The sequence below is a fragment of the Sinohyriopsis cumingii genome, chromosome 6, assembly GCF_028554795.1.
Source record: "Sinohyriopsis cumingii isolate HCF-2022 chromosome 6, ASM2855479v2, whole genome shotgun sequence".
Taxonomy (NCBI): domain Eukaryota; kingdom Metazoa; phylum Mollusca; class Bivalvia; order Unionida; family Unionidae; genus Sinohyriopsis; species Sinohyriopsis cumingii.
In genome coordinates, this window is record NC_142966.1 from 82,821,071 (window position 1) to 82,837,305 (window position 16,235).

Sequence of the window (16,235 nt, forward strand, 5' to 3'; positions counted from 1 at the left end):
CCTGAGCACGACTAAAGAAATGTTTAAACTTATTTATATCCATATCGCCGCTGCACCAAGTCTGATGTATATTTCGTAACGTGTGTGTGTCAACGCCGTTGAACAGCGCAAGAATATTACAGTTGTCCCTGATCACTTTCGGGATTTGTGTATATCGTTGAGTTACAAAAATCACATCCAAGTTTTTATGTCTGCCGCGTGAGAATATCCTGGCAGGATTTGATTGTTTGTCCAACATCACATCGTCGTACACGACTAAATTGTTAATTATCCGATCAATATCATCGCTACTTGGTGATTCATCAATATTAGTAATAAATTCAACAACATCATCACCGTCGTTTAATGATTTTGCATTTTCATTAAAATCTTTTAACATGCTGTAGCATCGCTGATCGTCCACAGATGGCGCTACCAAATACAACTTATCCCACTTCATCCACTTCATTATTAAATTAAGTAACAACTGCGTCTTACCACTCCCAGATGGGCCTATAATTATCATTCGAAATGAATTTGGTATCACCGATTTATGCTTAACTGGTTCTCGTCGTTTTGTAGCTGAAAAGTCAGTGATCTCCATTAGATATATTATAAAAGAATATGGATTTATATTGTGTGAAATGTAGAGCACGTACCCCAACTGCAGACATAACAACCACTGCAACAAAAAATAACAGATCTGCGCTTACAGGCAAGTGTGAACGATGTGGTACAAAGAAATTTAAATTTATTCCCGGCGACAAGTCAAAACCAAAGTCAGCGCCAAAACCAAAGCCAAAACCAAAGTCAGCACCAAAATCAAAGCCAAAATCAAAGTCAAGTAAAAACAAAGGAGGTGATATTGCAGCCAAGTTAGGAAAATTACCAGGAGCTCCGTGGGCTAAATACCCAGGAGAAAGCATCTTCCAGGATATAATTACTGTGGTCCTGGAACCTGACTTGATATCAGGCTTGATGCCTTAAATCAGCCCAATCCAGGTGAGTATCCGATAAATGCTATCGACAAAGCATGTCATGTTCATGATGGAGCTTACCGAAATAAGGATTTGCAACAGCGCCATCTCGCGGATGTAAAATTAATTCACACGTTAAATTCCATCACTGATAAATCTTTCAAAGAAAAGTTAGCTAGCTGGTTAATAAAATCTGCGATGAAATCTAAGCTTGTATTAGGCGCTGGTAATTAATTATAATGGAGTCGATTTATTATTCCCCAAGAGGATACTGGAGAGATAGCGCAGCAGTCGGCAAGCTTGCCAGCGCGGCAGCGGTTACACGTGATACTGCAGCAGATTGGTTATCCAAACAAGCAATATGGCAAATTTATCTACCGCGTCCTAAACAAATTCGTTTTGCACATTTTGATGTTAGTGTGCCAAATGAAGTTCATCAAGCAGATATATTATTTCTACCACATGATACCATTCGTTGCCGAACATACAATTAGGCGTTAACTGTAGTTGATGCTGCAAGTAGATACAAAGATGCGGAACCGTTAACGACTAAAACAGCATCTGAGGATGCTTCTGCGTTTGAACGAATTTATCAACGAGGTGGTCTACGATGGCCACAGCTGCTACAAGTTGATCCTGGTAAAGAATTTCAGGGTGCAGTATCATCACTGATGAAGCAACATAATGTCGCCATCAGGCGAGGACATACTGCAATTCACCGTGATGAGGCAATTGTTGAGCGATTTAATCGAACACTTGCTGAGCGGTTTTTTGGATATCAATACGCGAAGAAATTCATTCAGGACAAGAGATCGCGTGAATGGGTTGCAAGATTACCAAGCGTGATAGCTGCATTAAATAATGAAACTATTCGAACAACCAACATGAACCTGCCATCGCGGTCACTAAAAAACATATACCTGTACAACGACGTGGGTTTTCAGCACGACCAATACTGGGTAATGTCACTGTGAGATGTTTATATGAACCAGGTGAACTTGAACGTGGTAAAAAAAGAGCGACTGAACCCATCTGGAGTATTACCACACACAAGATATCTAACATAACTAGATATACTGGTAGACCAGCAATCTACAGGCTGGATTCAACTGCTCCTCAACGTGGATTCACACGTGAACAATTACAAGTAATTCCCGAGAACACACAATTACCACCCCGATCACTTAACTAGCACCACGACTTCGATTACACTAAAGACAGGTCAGCATCACATTATCGCGTGTACGACCGCGACTGTGATCTTTTCTGTCTACGGTGAATTGTCTTGGATTTTTATTACACCACAACATTATACAATTACAGCTCGCACAGTGATTATTCTGCTGTTGTTTCAACGCGTTAATAAATTCAACATCAAGGTCGAAATCGCGATTATTTTTTTTGTCACTCTGTTTGTAACCGGCTAATTTTTTTCTTTTTATGTCACTGTTGTTTTTATTATTATCATCTATTGACTCTTCCAAGACAATTCTTCGCGGTTGAGATATTCTTCTGACTCTGGACACATATACGTAAACCAAGTTTGACCATTCGATTCGATCATCAACGATCCAGACAGTTGTATCACTGATAGTTAGTCCTTGAGATGAATGTATCGTCATTGCGTATCCTAGCGTCCACGGGGATTTACTCATGCGCAGTGCGTCTTTAGCAGCATCAATGTCAACTAGCACAATATCATTCAATACTAAATTCTGTTTCTCGGTCTGTCCTGGTATATCAACATCTATATTCTGTAACCGCGTATCAGCTGGTCTATAACACAGCGGCGTTGGCAACATTGGAAACTTTTCTTGTTGTAATTCAAATAACTGCTGTTGAAGTGTGTCTCTGACTATCTTTCTACTTGCCACTATCAAATCGTCTGGTTTCCACGTTTTCCAAAAGTTGCTCATTGAAGGTTCAGGAATTATCTCGCGCATGATTTTACATTGAATTTTATTCGGTTGCAATCTGATTAATGTTTTAAACTCCTTCAAAGTTGCATCAAGTGCTCTATGATCATCAGACACTTCTTCATAATAATCAACAAAATCTTTTAACCATAAATGCGGAGAAGTCCCAACAAAAGGTGGTGTCTGACCGTGATCGCCGCACATTATCACAGCTGTTTTTTTTGTTAGCAGCCAATCCAGGAACAATTTTAATATATCTAACGACACTGTGTCTGTTTCGTCCCAGATTACTTTCTCAGGAGTATGTTTTGTTCCCATTCGATCTGGAGTCCATACACCACCGCTGTATTTGAAAAAGCCAAGACAAGTACAAGAATTAACTCCTCGTTGTTTCATCTCTCTGGCGAGTCTGTGTGTAGGTGTTAGCACAATCATATCTGAATTTCGAAATAATTCAATCGCTCGATTTGTCTTACCAAACCCACCCGGTCCGTTCAAATAGACGGTTTTGTGTCTGGTGATTGGATCATACACATATGGTACGTTCGACATTTCTGATAATTCTGATTTGCAATAATTATCCTTAATTTCAACATCAGCGGATTCACAATATCCATGTAGCATCTCCTTTTTTATTCTCCACGAACTCCATGATTCATCGTTGCCTACAGCCAGTGATTCTAAATATCCTTTATTGATATAAAATGAATCCGTTGCAACTCTAACTGCAGTGTCGGGAAATCGATTTATCATTGATAGCAAATTTATAGAAACATAAGCCAGCATCGAAGATCTTAAATGTGTGTATTGAGGTAATTCTCCATTAATATAACTTACAATTGTGCCTAACTTTTTCCCGTCGGACAAGAGCGCGTTCTCCCGATTGCAAAATATATTTCTCGCAATGGTATCAGCAATTATAAAATTTAATTCAGCGTCATCGATAATCAATCGTGAGTGATGTAGTTTATGATCATATGCGCCACCTTGAGTAAATTTACCGATTATTCTACTCCCGAGATCCTTTGCTGTTTTTTTACTATTGCTGAGTTTAATCTTAAGAACTTTAGAAGCCTCACCGACAATGACATCCATGGGAGCATTTGGACTCTCTCCTGCATACTCTTCAATGACTTCATCGAGACTGATACGCTCAGGTGTTGGTAACCAAACCAAAGTCTGCGGTCGATATGATATGATTGCTTCACTGACAGTCAACGATACCAGTATTCGGCTGTCAAGCATATATCGCAATAGCACTATTGGTGCCCAGCGCTTTTCACTAAAGTGTCTGCCAAACCAAACATAACAGCACGGATGCAGGTTTTCAGCAAATTCAAACGACGTCAAACGAGCAAATCCTGTCAGGGAAAAATCGGGTAAAGGACCGTTTATAGCAACTCGTGTCATCGAGTTCGTGGGAAGTCCAAATCTTTTAAAGTATTCGTTACACTCGCCCATTCCAAGAAAGCTTCCCGGATAACACTCAATCATATCCACGGAAATCATCTCGCTGTGGTCATACTTGGTATTCCACAAACCGCCGTGTCCATACTCGACACAACTCAATTGTATGTCTTCGAGAAACTCACTTCGTGTTGGTCTCCACGAATTTTCTTCTCTGGCGGTGTGAGCGGCAACACTCGGAACTGTAAAACAATTAGTTAATAACTGCTCAGTGTTTTTAAAATCTTCGATTTTCACAAATTTCTCTGCGAGTTTTTTCATTTGCTGTTGCAGAGATTCCGTCCGGTATAATTCACCGCTGGGTCTTACAAATTGATCATACTCGCCATCTTCGGAACTTTTAAACAACCACATCGACACAGGGTCGTTTTTACTTATTTTTTAATAAAATCAAATATATTTCCCGAATAATATTTCACAACACAATCCCGCGGAAATATCGTAACTGCGTTACACCAAACGTGAGCGTTATGATCAATGATATTTATTGAAACTCACTTCGTGTTGTCTCCACGAATTTTCTTCTCTGGCGGTGTGAGCGGCAACACTCGGAACTGTAAAACAATTAGTTAATAACTGCTCGGTGTTTTTAAAATCTTCGATTTTCACAAATTTCTCTGCGAGTTTTTTCATTTGCTGTTGCAGAGATTCCGTCCGGTATAATTCACCGCTGGGTCTTACAAATTGATCATACTCGCCATCTTCGGAACTTTTAAACAACCACATCGACACAGGGTCGTTTTTACTTATTTTTTAATAAAATCAAATATATTTCCCGAATAATATTTCACAACACAATCCCGCGGAAATATCGTAACTGCGTTAGTCCAAACGTGAGCGTTATGATCAATGATATTTATTGAAACTCACTTCGTGTTGTCTCCACGAATTTTCTTCTCTGGCGGTGTGAGCGGCAACACTCGGAACTGTAAAACAATTAGTTAATAACTGCTCAGTGTTTTTAAAATCTTCGATTTTCACAAATTTCTCTGCGAGTTTTTTCATTTGCTGTTGCAGAGATTCCGTCCGGTATAATTCACCGCTGGGTCTTACAAATTGATCACACTCGCCATTTTCGGAACTTTTAAACAACCACATCGACACAGGGTCGTTTTTACTTATTTGTTTAATAAAATCAAATATATTTCCCGAATAATATTGCACAACACGATCCCGTGGAAATATCGTAACTGCGTTAGTCCAAACGTGAGCGTTATGATCAATGATATTTATTGAAGCTCCGTATCGATTATATTTCGATTTGTATAATACTTCCTCTGTTATCGTTGTTACGGTTATGGGAAATCTTAATGCTTTTTCTAGCTCGGCAACATCGTTTATTGATGCTCCTGTATCCTTGACTTTTTCAGCCCACGCTGCTATCTTGGAACGTCTTAGATCAGTTAGACCGTTTCCGCGCATCGCATTTTTAACATGTTCCATTACTCGCTCGGCTACACAATTCAGCCTTGACAATCTCATTGGGGTGAGTTTATTGATTTTTTTTTTTTATCGGATAGATTCCATAAATGACCGCGGTCACAGGATACGCTCGAGCGTAATATGGTTTATCAATCCCAGTCAGCATTCCTAGTTTGGAATCTTTACTTAACAGAATGGTTTTCCCATTAGCAAGGACAGGGTCATTTTTGTCACGGATAATCCACGTATCGGAATCTGCTTGCACAATAAATTTTATTCTGAAAAAATATTTCTGATTAAGATAATCAATAATTGTTTTCGCTCGTGCATCATTCATTGTAGCATCAATGACTTCGTCAACATTGACTCTGTCAATGTCGCGTATAATTTTAAATGTGGACCATACGTGAGATGCACCGTCGTTACGAAATTCTATTTTGGCATTTCTGATAATATTAAACAGATCAGTCAGGGCCCGTCTCCGCGAGTCAGGAGTTAGTCTGTCAAGATCGAATCTAGAAGCTTTCCCGGTGCCAATGGCAGATAATCTTTCAAACTCCTCCATATTATATTTAAGACGAACATTTAAATAAGAAATATTATATATAATGAAAAAATGCAAGTGGCTTCAAGTTGGATCCGTAATTCCTTGTAATAAATCCTGCAGAAAAGAATTCTGCGGGACACATTCCCAAAGCGTCCGAAGGGGAAGTTTAGGACCAATACCGTGTCTGCAATGTGGTGTTGGGGTCAGGAGTAAAACACAGTTATGTGCAAGTTGCGAAGGAAAAAGAAACGTGAACTTAAGCGATATTATAACAAAAAAAAAAATAACGACGTTGCGCTAAAATGCGAGCGTGATTATATAACTGAGTTTTCAGACAAATTATAAATTAGACAAATACATTATTATATAAATGAGCCAAGAATTTGTCCCACATCCTATCATTAAGAATTACGAAGCGAATCGTGAGGGGATAGTTAGGCACTGTAGATTGAAAAAACCAGTTGGTGTTGTTAATACTTCTGGTTATCTTAGATTTACTGTTGCTGGGGATAAAAGCTATTATAATCACAGGTTCGTGTTCGAGTGTTTCTTGGAGAAGATCGAAGACGGTCTTGTAATTGATCACATTCATGGACAAAGACTTAATAATGGATTATCTAATCTACAAGCCATCACGCAGAGTGAGAATTCTGCACGAGGAAGTACCGGTAAATTTAAGAGCGTTGCAAGAAGAGCTGTCAGATCTTTCAACATAAGTACCTGAGAAGAGAAAATATTTCAGTCGATGAACTCAGCTGCCAAGTATTTCGGCATTAACCCGCGTTCTGTTCAACGTGTATCAGAAAAAATAATCAAATCATCATTTTCATACAAGCTTGATAGCTGGATCATATTTTCTTATGTAGATGGAGATAACTCTACAGCGACTGTGTAAAAGTCAATGATACAATTACTCCCCCTGCGCAACAGGTAAACAATTTTCCGTGTACAGGTAGCACGGTCTCCAATTACTTCCCCTTTGACTTCGTCAATGTGACTTATCAAATACTATCACACGGGCGGTTGTACAATAAATAATATTTTTTCACAGATAAAATCCTTATTTTATGACATTCGTTTGGTTTTATGGTTCATCTGTATTTTTTCTGCGATTATGTTTAGGAAAATAAGTACGAAAAACCGAGTGAGCTATTTTTGAACTTCCAAGTATCAGTCGGGTTATATACTATAGCGTCCTAATTATGTACGGGGTTTCGAAACCCAACAAAGTTGCACAACTTTCCCGCTTTATCACCCTGACGGGGTGACATTTTGCACTCCGCGGGATTGATTTTGGGGGAGGGTGTGCAACTTTGTTGAGCGTAGAATATAACCCCGTATCTGTCTGTGCCGTCCTTAGATACTATACTATGTCCTACTGTAAATACATGTAAATACTATGTCCTACTGTAAGCTTGCTCAGATGCGGTGGCACTTTAGAAGCTTTGCAAATGTAAATACATGTAAATATTATATGATGTACTGTCCTACTGTAAGCTTGCTAAGATGCGGTAGCATTTTAGGAGTTTACAAATGTAAATAGTGTAAATACTATATGTTGTACTGTCCTACTGTAAGCTTGCTAAGATGCGGTGGCACTTTAGAAGCTTTACAAATGTAAATACATGTAAATACTATATGTTGTACTGTCCCTATATGAACCTGCTAGCATATCATTTGGGTTCTCTAGAGGTTCAACATGGGGAATGTCTCGTCTTTCGCAAACACGGGTTCTCTAGACTGTTATTTGACAGGTTAGGGGATCACGTGGGGGTTGTGTTTCCGCTCCTGAGTTTGGCAGCCTATCATTTGATAAGCTAGAGACTCAAAGAGATGTGGTGTGCATTTTTTTCTTTTAAATAAATAATATTATATATGAATTACGAAAATATTAATGATGTGATTGTTGCTATTAAAAAATTAGAAGAGCGCGGATTTAATATATCACTAAATCCTGAAACAATTATGTCTGATTTTGAATCACTACATGAAGCTAAATGCGCAGGGCGTTATATTCTTCCTGCTCAGTACCGATTCATAAAGACGATCCAGGCCAATTTGTATAAATCACTGGCTGCAGTAGAAGAAGCACAAATAAATGAATTTGTTTCATTGTCTCGTGCAATTGAAAATATTATGAAACAAGGAAGATAATAAATACTCGTGTAAGAAGATTAAAGAATTGTATATCCGCTGAAATCAAGGCTGGCGAAATCAAAGCTGACGAAATCAAGGAAGTAAATATCTCACTTTGACAAAGTCAAGGATTTGATCATCAAGGAAGTAAATATCTCACTTTGATTTGATCATCAAGGACACCTAGAAGTCAAGTACTTGGAAATGAAATTGAAAGTAAAAAAATATCACTTTTTTTACTTGCATCAGTCCGAGTTAGATAATTTTTTTCCTTAGTCGATGGGGTTTAATGCAGGAGTGTGCATAATTGAGAATTTGATCTCTGTCGCACACAATTGAAATAATATGCTCGCGTCTGAGACTATCTAACTGTTGCTTTGTTAGTAAGAAGTCTTCGTCTCCGTATTCGTCAATAATGAATTTAACGTTAATTTCTTCTTGTGCAAATGCAGCCCTAACTGCTTGCTCGAGCGCTTGTTTGTCATACACGAAAATATGTATGTGGTGGTACATATAAATCTAATCTAAGATCTAAATACGCGTATATATTCTAAAATTTGATGTATACTGCAATGCACGATCACAATATGATCTTTTTTTAGTCGCTGTAGTTGCGCATCAGTCAGTATAAAATCGTCATTGCCGTGATCATCAACAATTCTTTTTTCAAGGGTAACTTTTCCAACACTGACAGCTTCATCAAGAAGTTCTTTGTTATGTATGAAACATTTCACACGGTGATACATTATATAATACTCGCTTGATTAATTGTGAAATCGTAAACGATTTTTCAGTAAAAAAAAAAATAAATATATATTTTTTTTGCTTTTTACTAAATTCGCATGATTGTTACTAGTAAATTACCTTTCCAAATTGAGAAATTGGTCGATTTTTGTGATTGTTACTAGTAAACACCCTATCAAAATTGAGAAATTGGTCGATTTCTGTGATTTTTACTAGTAAACACCGTATCAACGTTAGCAAATCGGACAGTGTGCACAAAATATATATAAAATAAAATATTTTTAAGATTGAAAGTCTTTAGGATTTCACTAGCAGACTAATAGGTAGTGTTTCACCTCGAAAATCAAGAAAGCGACTGCGTTGGTCTGTCAGCGCGAAATTTATTGTTATCAGCCACGGATTTAAACACCGTAGATAGACCGGATTGATCCATTCTTGCACAATCAGAAATCCGGGTGGTACATCTTTCGGAGTAAATGAATAAAGAATAAATCCTTGCTGGGCTTGATTTGATACTGTCCTGTCCGGGCTGTAACTGCCATCAATGACATCACACACAAGATTGACCGCGACCACTTCTGTTATATTTACGATGCCCGGGGATACATGCCGGCCATCGCTGACCCGACTGTTATTGTGTCTGAGGATAGTTGGCTCCGGTAGTGTTCGCCTGTGTTGTGCAAGTATGTCGTCAAAGGACTCATTGATGAGGTCGGCGACGGATTTTCTTAGTTCGGGCGCGTTATATCCGGGAAATTTAAAATTCGGCAACGTGGCTTCTGTCAGTGAATATGCAGCTAGAAATTTTTGCTTAAGGTGAATGAGGTCGCCAGCGTAATTGATTGTTGCCTGAATTACTCGCTGGTTAATATATTCCATGTCGGCTGCAAGTTGATTTAATATTTCAATCCGGGTGATGATTTCACTGCGTGAACTTGTTATATCAAAAAGGTGTTCTTGGAAGAGCTGCCGTAGTTGCTCTAGTTGTGTTTTATGTAACTCATTAATTTCTCTAAAAAAGAGAATAATATCTGGTAGATCAAGAGCAAAAGCGTCACTTCCTCCGGGATCTTGTTCATAAATAAATGACCACCGAATCTCATCCCCGCTGTAACCATAACCAATCCTACTAGCCAACGTTGCACTTTTTATGTTGTCCAGGCGCAGTTGATATGCTGAGATAATTCCGTGATATGATTGTTTGTCAGTGACATAATCAGACCTTATTGGCGCCGGTGGTATTGGCGGTGCCGGTGGAGCGACTTCAGGCCATCCTAACACTGTTCTGATCGAACTCTGATATATATCCACGGCGTAGTCTGGGGTGCTTATTTCGATGGCAGAAGACAGCGTTGGCTCATAAACAGTTATTGCTATCTTATATTCCTTTGTTGTGATATTTTTATTCGACGTTGTAATTCTTCATTGATTTCTTCGATTTGATAAGACCCGGTTGGTAACCCAACGACATTCCAGTTTATTTTTATATGCAAATACCAGTGAATTATTTGCTGGCAATCCACCGAACGATTTTGATCTCATATTGAGCCAACTGTGATATACTCGTAATTGTGCTAACGCGAGCTCGCTTACTGGAATCGCAGCTGGAAAATTAATACTGAATTCTGGCTTAGATGAGGTTACAGTTATCATTGAAGTTCGTTTCGGTTTTGTATTTGCGACTATCTGTTGAAGTAATTCCGTCATTATTTATCTTTTGTCGTTTCAAATCGAACTACTTTGTACTTTGGGTGTAGCCTTCATACATCTTTGTCATTTGCGCGAATTCGGAATCTGATATTGTTGTATCGTCAAGACTTGATGATATCAACGACGACAATTTCGAGTAGGTGCTCGTGGCCGCGCTGTTTAACTTTTCATATTCGTGCAATTTTGTTAGCGCACACGATTTTTTTCGGGATAATATTAGCAACTCCTGCAATTGTCGTTGATGTTGAAAATGTAATTGTGACCGCGATTGCAGTTGTCACTGGTGTTAGCGCTGATAATAATACTCCTGTGGATGCAACTATCGCGGACACTGAATACACTATTGTGTCTAACATGGTTACACGCCGTTTGTATTTTTTTACCTTTGCTGTGCATTCGTTGATGGTATTTTTTAACTCTGATTGCCATTCGCGTACTTGATCATATCTGTATTGTTGCGCATCCAGTGTAGTCGTTGATGCTGCTATTAATGCCATTTTATTATTTTACGCAGTAACCAATTGAGTCGTTGCAGCTACGAATTCCAAACACCACCAGTAGGATGTTGCGGTTAATTTCTTGTCGGCGGATTCCAGTATAAATGACTCTTCGGTTCCCTTGTTTAATATGATATTCATGACCCCGGAATACTTGTCGGTGGAATATCACCAGCGATACGTTGTGAAGATTTCAAATTTAGCGGCACTGAATACAGACAGTATATACGCTCCAGTGACTGTTGCTGTATATTTGATGGTGTTGTTTTGTTTAGACCATGTTGCAAATCCAGATGATACTGTGTATACTATATTGGTAATATGCCCGGGAGTAACTCCAGATGAGATTTTAATCAAACTGGTTTTTTTAACGATCTCAGGAATCCCCGCTACGATATCTTGCTGTGTTTGTTTGACGGTGTCAATGTTGGTCTTGATATCAAAAAGCTTTATATCGATGACGGGAGGAGTTCCAAAGAACTTATCCGTGGAATCATCGGCTTTTTGAAAGTTTCTTCGAAGTCTTGCAAACGCGTTTACATGAACATCATACTCGGCCCGCAACGTGATTAGTTTACCGTCAATAGCGTCAATATATTGTTTTTTTGCGGCATCTTCCGGGGATGTTGGAACTCTTGAAACCACTATTTTGTTACCGTTCATGCTCAGTTCACGTGTCATTGTATCACCGGTCTTTTTTACTCGTTCCCCTGCAGCTTTTTGCGTATCATCTCGAAGCGCTGCGAATCTCTGATTTTCCCGCTATCAGTGAACATAGGGATGTTACCCGGAGTAGCTTCAATAACCCTACGAATTATTTCATGCCATTTGATATCACTGGTTTTTAATTTTCCGTGTCGGTCCTGAAAAATAAAACCTCATCTGGGTCTATCCCGGTCAGACTTAAAAGATTATCGATTTCATCTTTGGTCGCATATTTTGATAAATCCACGTCGGTGCGCTTCACTTTTCTGTTGTGAAGAGATCTTCCGTAAATATCAACCATTATTTGATAGGAAACTGTTTAAATCGACCCGTGGTATACTCGTGCACGACTTTGTGAGGTGGTTTGGTTGACGCTGATATCGCATCGAGAACATTTAATACTTCACGACCACATATCGGAGGATCGGTCAGTGTTTGTGTTGGCAGCGTTGAGTGCCAAATTTTCGTCCCTGTCTTTCACAGTGTGATGTTTTTTGTATATTTGAGGAATTCAACTGGCGGCGCTAGCCCGTACGAGTCAAAATAAATAATCCCACGCGGATCAATTGCATAAGCAACCCATTGAGTTCCAGGTCCGTCGCGGTTATCAAGGTTAATCATTCCAGTTTCTGGGTTTTTCGGTTGTGCTGGTAATTGATCTCGCATAAAGACACCTCTGAAGTTTTTTTTTTATATTTAATTATTTGACTGCATCAAGCAAATCAAAATTGGACATCGGTGTGATGTCTAAAACACTTTGTGTTTTCAAAACCGTTTTGGGTACCATGATGGTGGAGTTCCTGGAAGTCTTAACCAGCGTCCTTCTTTTTGGTATCCTTTCCCTGTCGCTTTTTTAAGTGCCATTCCAGCAGCGGTTCCAACAGCACCTAGCGCGGCGGCTTTGACAACAGCTGGGGCGGCAGCAGCTATCAATGCTGGTATTGCTGCGAGAAGAGGAAATATACCACCGGTTTTAACCATGTTTTTGACCGCGGCTGGACGAAAAACAAGTTGAGTTCCAGTTTTCGCTTGTTTCGCTTTATTGAAATGATTAAGTTGTCTTTTAGTCAGCTATAATTTGTTTGGACCGCCAGTAATCTGATCATGTTTTAAAGTTATTTTTGTCCCGCATATGCTCGCGTTCTTCGATTGTAATTTCTTGGCCTGACCAGGAGTCAAAGTGACATTAACGTGACTGTATGACAATTTTAGAATTAATGTGATTGATCTAATTGTCTACATGTTTTCCACTAGTACATCAAGGACTCTCATTCGACCACCAACACCTTCAAGTAACATTGCTTTATCGCTGAGTATAACAGCAATTGCTCTAGCACCTCCAGGAACTGCTGGTGGACCAGCTACTGCTGCTGGTTTTCGAGCTAGGCGAGCCCGAATAACTACATCAACGACAGATTTTCTGAATAAATCCAAATGTTCCAACGAAAAGTAATAGATCGGATACAACGTTGCAAAATCACGCTGGGATATGTGCAACCCAGTGTCAACGTTTTGATCACGCCATCATAAGACATCAATCGATAATATGCCCGTACAGCATCATTTTGTTCAAAATTTAGATTAATGTCCTCAGCAGATTCTTGATGCCGTTTATTCTTAGCGAAACCTCAGAAACTCCAAATGTGGATTTGCTTCTTGGTTATTTATTCTAGAATTTACCTGAAACGCGATAAATATATGTCGCGCTGCTGACACTCCCTGTTGTGATCCCAATTGCCACGTAAACAGTCCAGCGGCGTTAACAGCAGTGCTATCTTTTGTCATTGCTGACCATGATAACAATGATTTTCCACCTTGATCCATAAAAGAAAGTAACCGTTGTTATTCAGTGACTGATGGAGTCATTGTTGGCATCCACACAGATAATTTTCTTAACACTACTTTACCATGATCAACTCCAATTTCTCGCCATACTGCATCGTTGTCAGAGTTTTTTCTATCGAGTACTGCTGTATGTTTAGCTCCAAATATAACCTTTCGGACATCTCTGCAAAATCCAAAAATATGAGATAGTGGAATAGCACAAGAAAACTCTTTATTGCCGTTTAGCATCGCTCGACGCGCGGCAAAACCCAAGTTAAAATTTTCGTTCATGGATGCAACTGCATCCCCAGCCGCGTTCATCGTTACATTTCTGCGTTCGGGATGATCAGATGTATCCTTTACAAACATCATTGTTGGACCAGCTGATCTTGTGTAATCATCAGAATATCTTGCAAGACGAAGTATTGCCGTGGTAACGTCGATATCGTTTAAACACGACTCAATCTCTTTTCCATCAATCGAATATGTGGCTTTGCTAAATAACGCCATCACACCATTATTAACAAAACCAACACGATCGCCTATTATATATCCAGTATCATCCTCTTTTACGATTCTACCTACAATTTCAATATAAGCTTCACAAGGTAGAAAATATCTACTCGTATCATGAATTTGAAATTCAATTCTTCCCCGCACGTTAGGTGTATTTGCGTCATAGGAATAATATTGATAATCGCGCAAGGATTCATCCTTTCCGACTGGTTTATCCATATCAAATGCTACGTTGGATACGCGTTGAAACGTCTTATTGTAATGTATTATTATCTAAAACGAAGACCACTTCCCGCTATTAAACTTGAAGCTATATTTTTTTTCTATTTCTTTGGAAGGTACATTTAGCGACGCTAGTTTTCGATTTGCATTTTCATTTATTATTTTGCTAACAAGTTGACGACGGCGAAGACGAATTAACTTCCGAAGCCACGGGGGGCCGCTGAAGAAATTGTAACGAAGATATATCATATTCTTCCAAACTCGCAGGGGGTAAACCACCTTCAGCTAGCAACGGCGAAGATGGATCAGACACATCTACGTGTGGTACTACTATTCCCTCTGGTGCATTTTTAGGCCTTCTTCGTGTTTTTTTATCTGTTTTCTGCATGACGAAGTTTGCTTAGGCGGTGAATAGGCAGGTGGAGGATCTTGCGGTTGTTTACCTTTGTAAAGCACCTGCATGTCATTTACAAGTTTTGCAAATTTTGGATCGTTTAATTTGATCGACTTTTTGTCATAGTATACACGATACACCCATATAACAAAATTGTCATCAGTTGTGGACTTATATTTTGGATTTAAAATTTTATCTTTGTTATATAAACCTGCTAATATCAATCCAGGTAAGTTTTCTTCTGGTGTGTTCTTAAGGAGTTTAATAAAATCAAATTTTGCAGTCAGTTCAACACTTTCTTTTGCTGCTTTGGGTGCAGCAGCTTTAGCGCCTTCTTCGGCGGTGGGCGGAGGTTGAGCTGCAGCTATATCAGTTGGAAGATCTTGTAAAAGATTTTTTGTGTTTTAGTTCTTGTAGCAATTTTTTCAGTCTGCTCGGCGGTTTGTTTTAGCACTGGAAGAATACCTGGTTTTGTTCTGTCCGCTGGATCCCCCAGTAAAGCTTCTTTGGTGACCGCCGCAGCTTTCTCAGTAGCTGTTGTGACGGGTTTAAATAACTGTTCTGCACCTATTGCAAATTCTTCCTGCACTTATTGCCGCGCTTGTACTTTTTGTTTTACACGTTCTCGTACAGGAAGAAAACTTTTTATTGCCGCGAGTCGCTCTCGAGCTAATCTAGCGGAATTGGCCATTATTGTTAACTTAAATTTTCAATTTGCAGCAGCAGAGGGGGCGACGACATCAAAACGCAACAACAACGGCGACAATTACGTTTACAACGGCGTAGTGTTAGCACTCCATTTCGGCGTTTGGAGGCTTCTAAAAAGTTGTGGGATTTAGCCCCTTCTGGGGACGACGACAAAAAAAACGCAGCAACAACGGCGACAATTACGTTTACAACAAAGCGTCAACGCGTTTTTATAAAGGGCTTATTTCGGCATTTGGAGGTTTCTAAAAGTTGTGGGATTCGCCCCCTCTGAATGAGGTTTTTTTGGGGGGCACATATGCACTGTGACATGCTTCTTCATTCCTGCTTTTAATTTAATGATGGTAATTAATGCTAATATATACGGTACATTAATGCCAGGTGTTGACTCATGTAAGTTTCTTTGGTGAAAATGGAGATCTAGTTTGCATGTCGAGAAAAAATCTACAGCATTCAGTGATCATTCTTGGGATT

The 16,235-nt window shown here is 39.2% G+C and overlaps 1 protein-coding gene across 1 annotated transcript in view; it reads right to left on the reverse strand.

Moving 5' to 3' along the window:
• Nucleotides 1-16,235, reverse strand: part of LOC149797334 (uncharacterized) — a 109,602-nt gene that overhangs the window by 79,913 nt on the left and 13,454 nt on the right. The window lies entirely within an intron of this gene.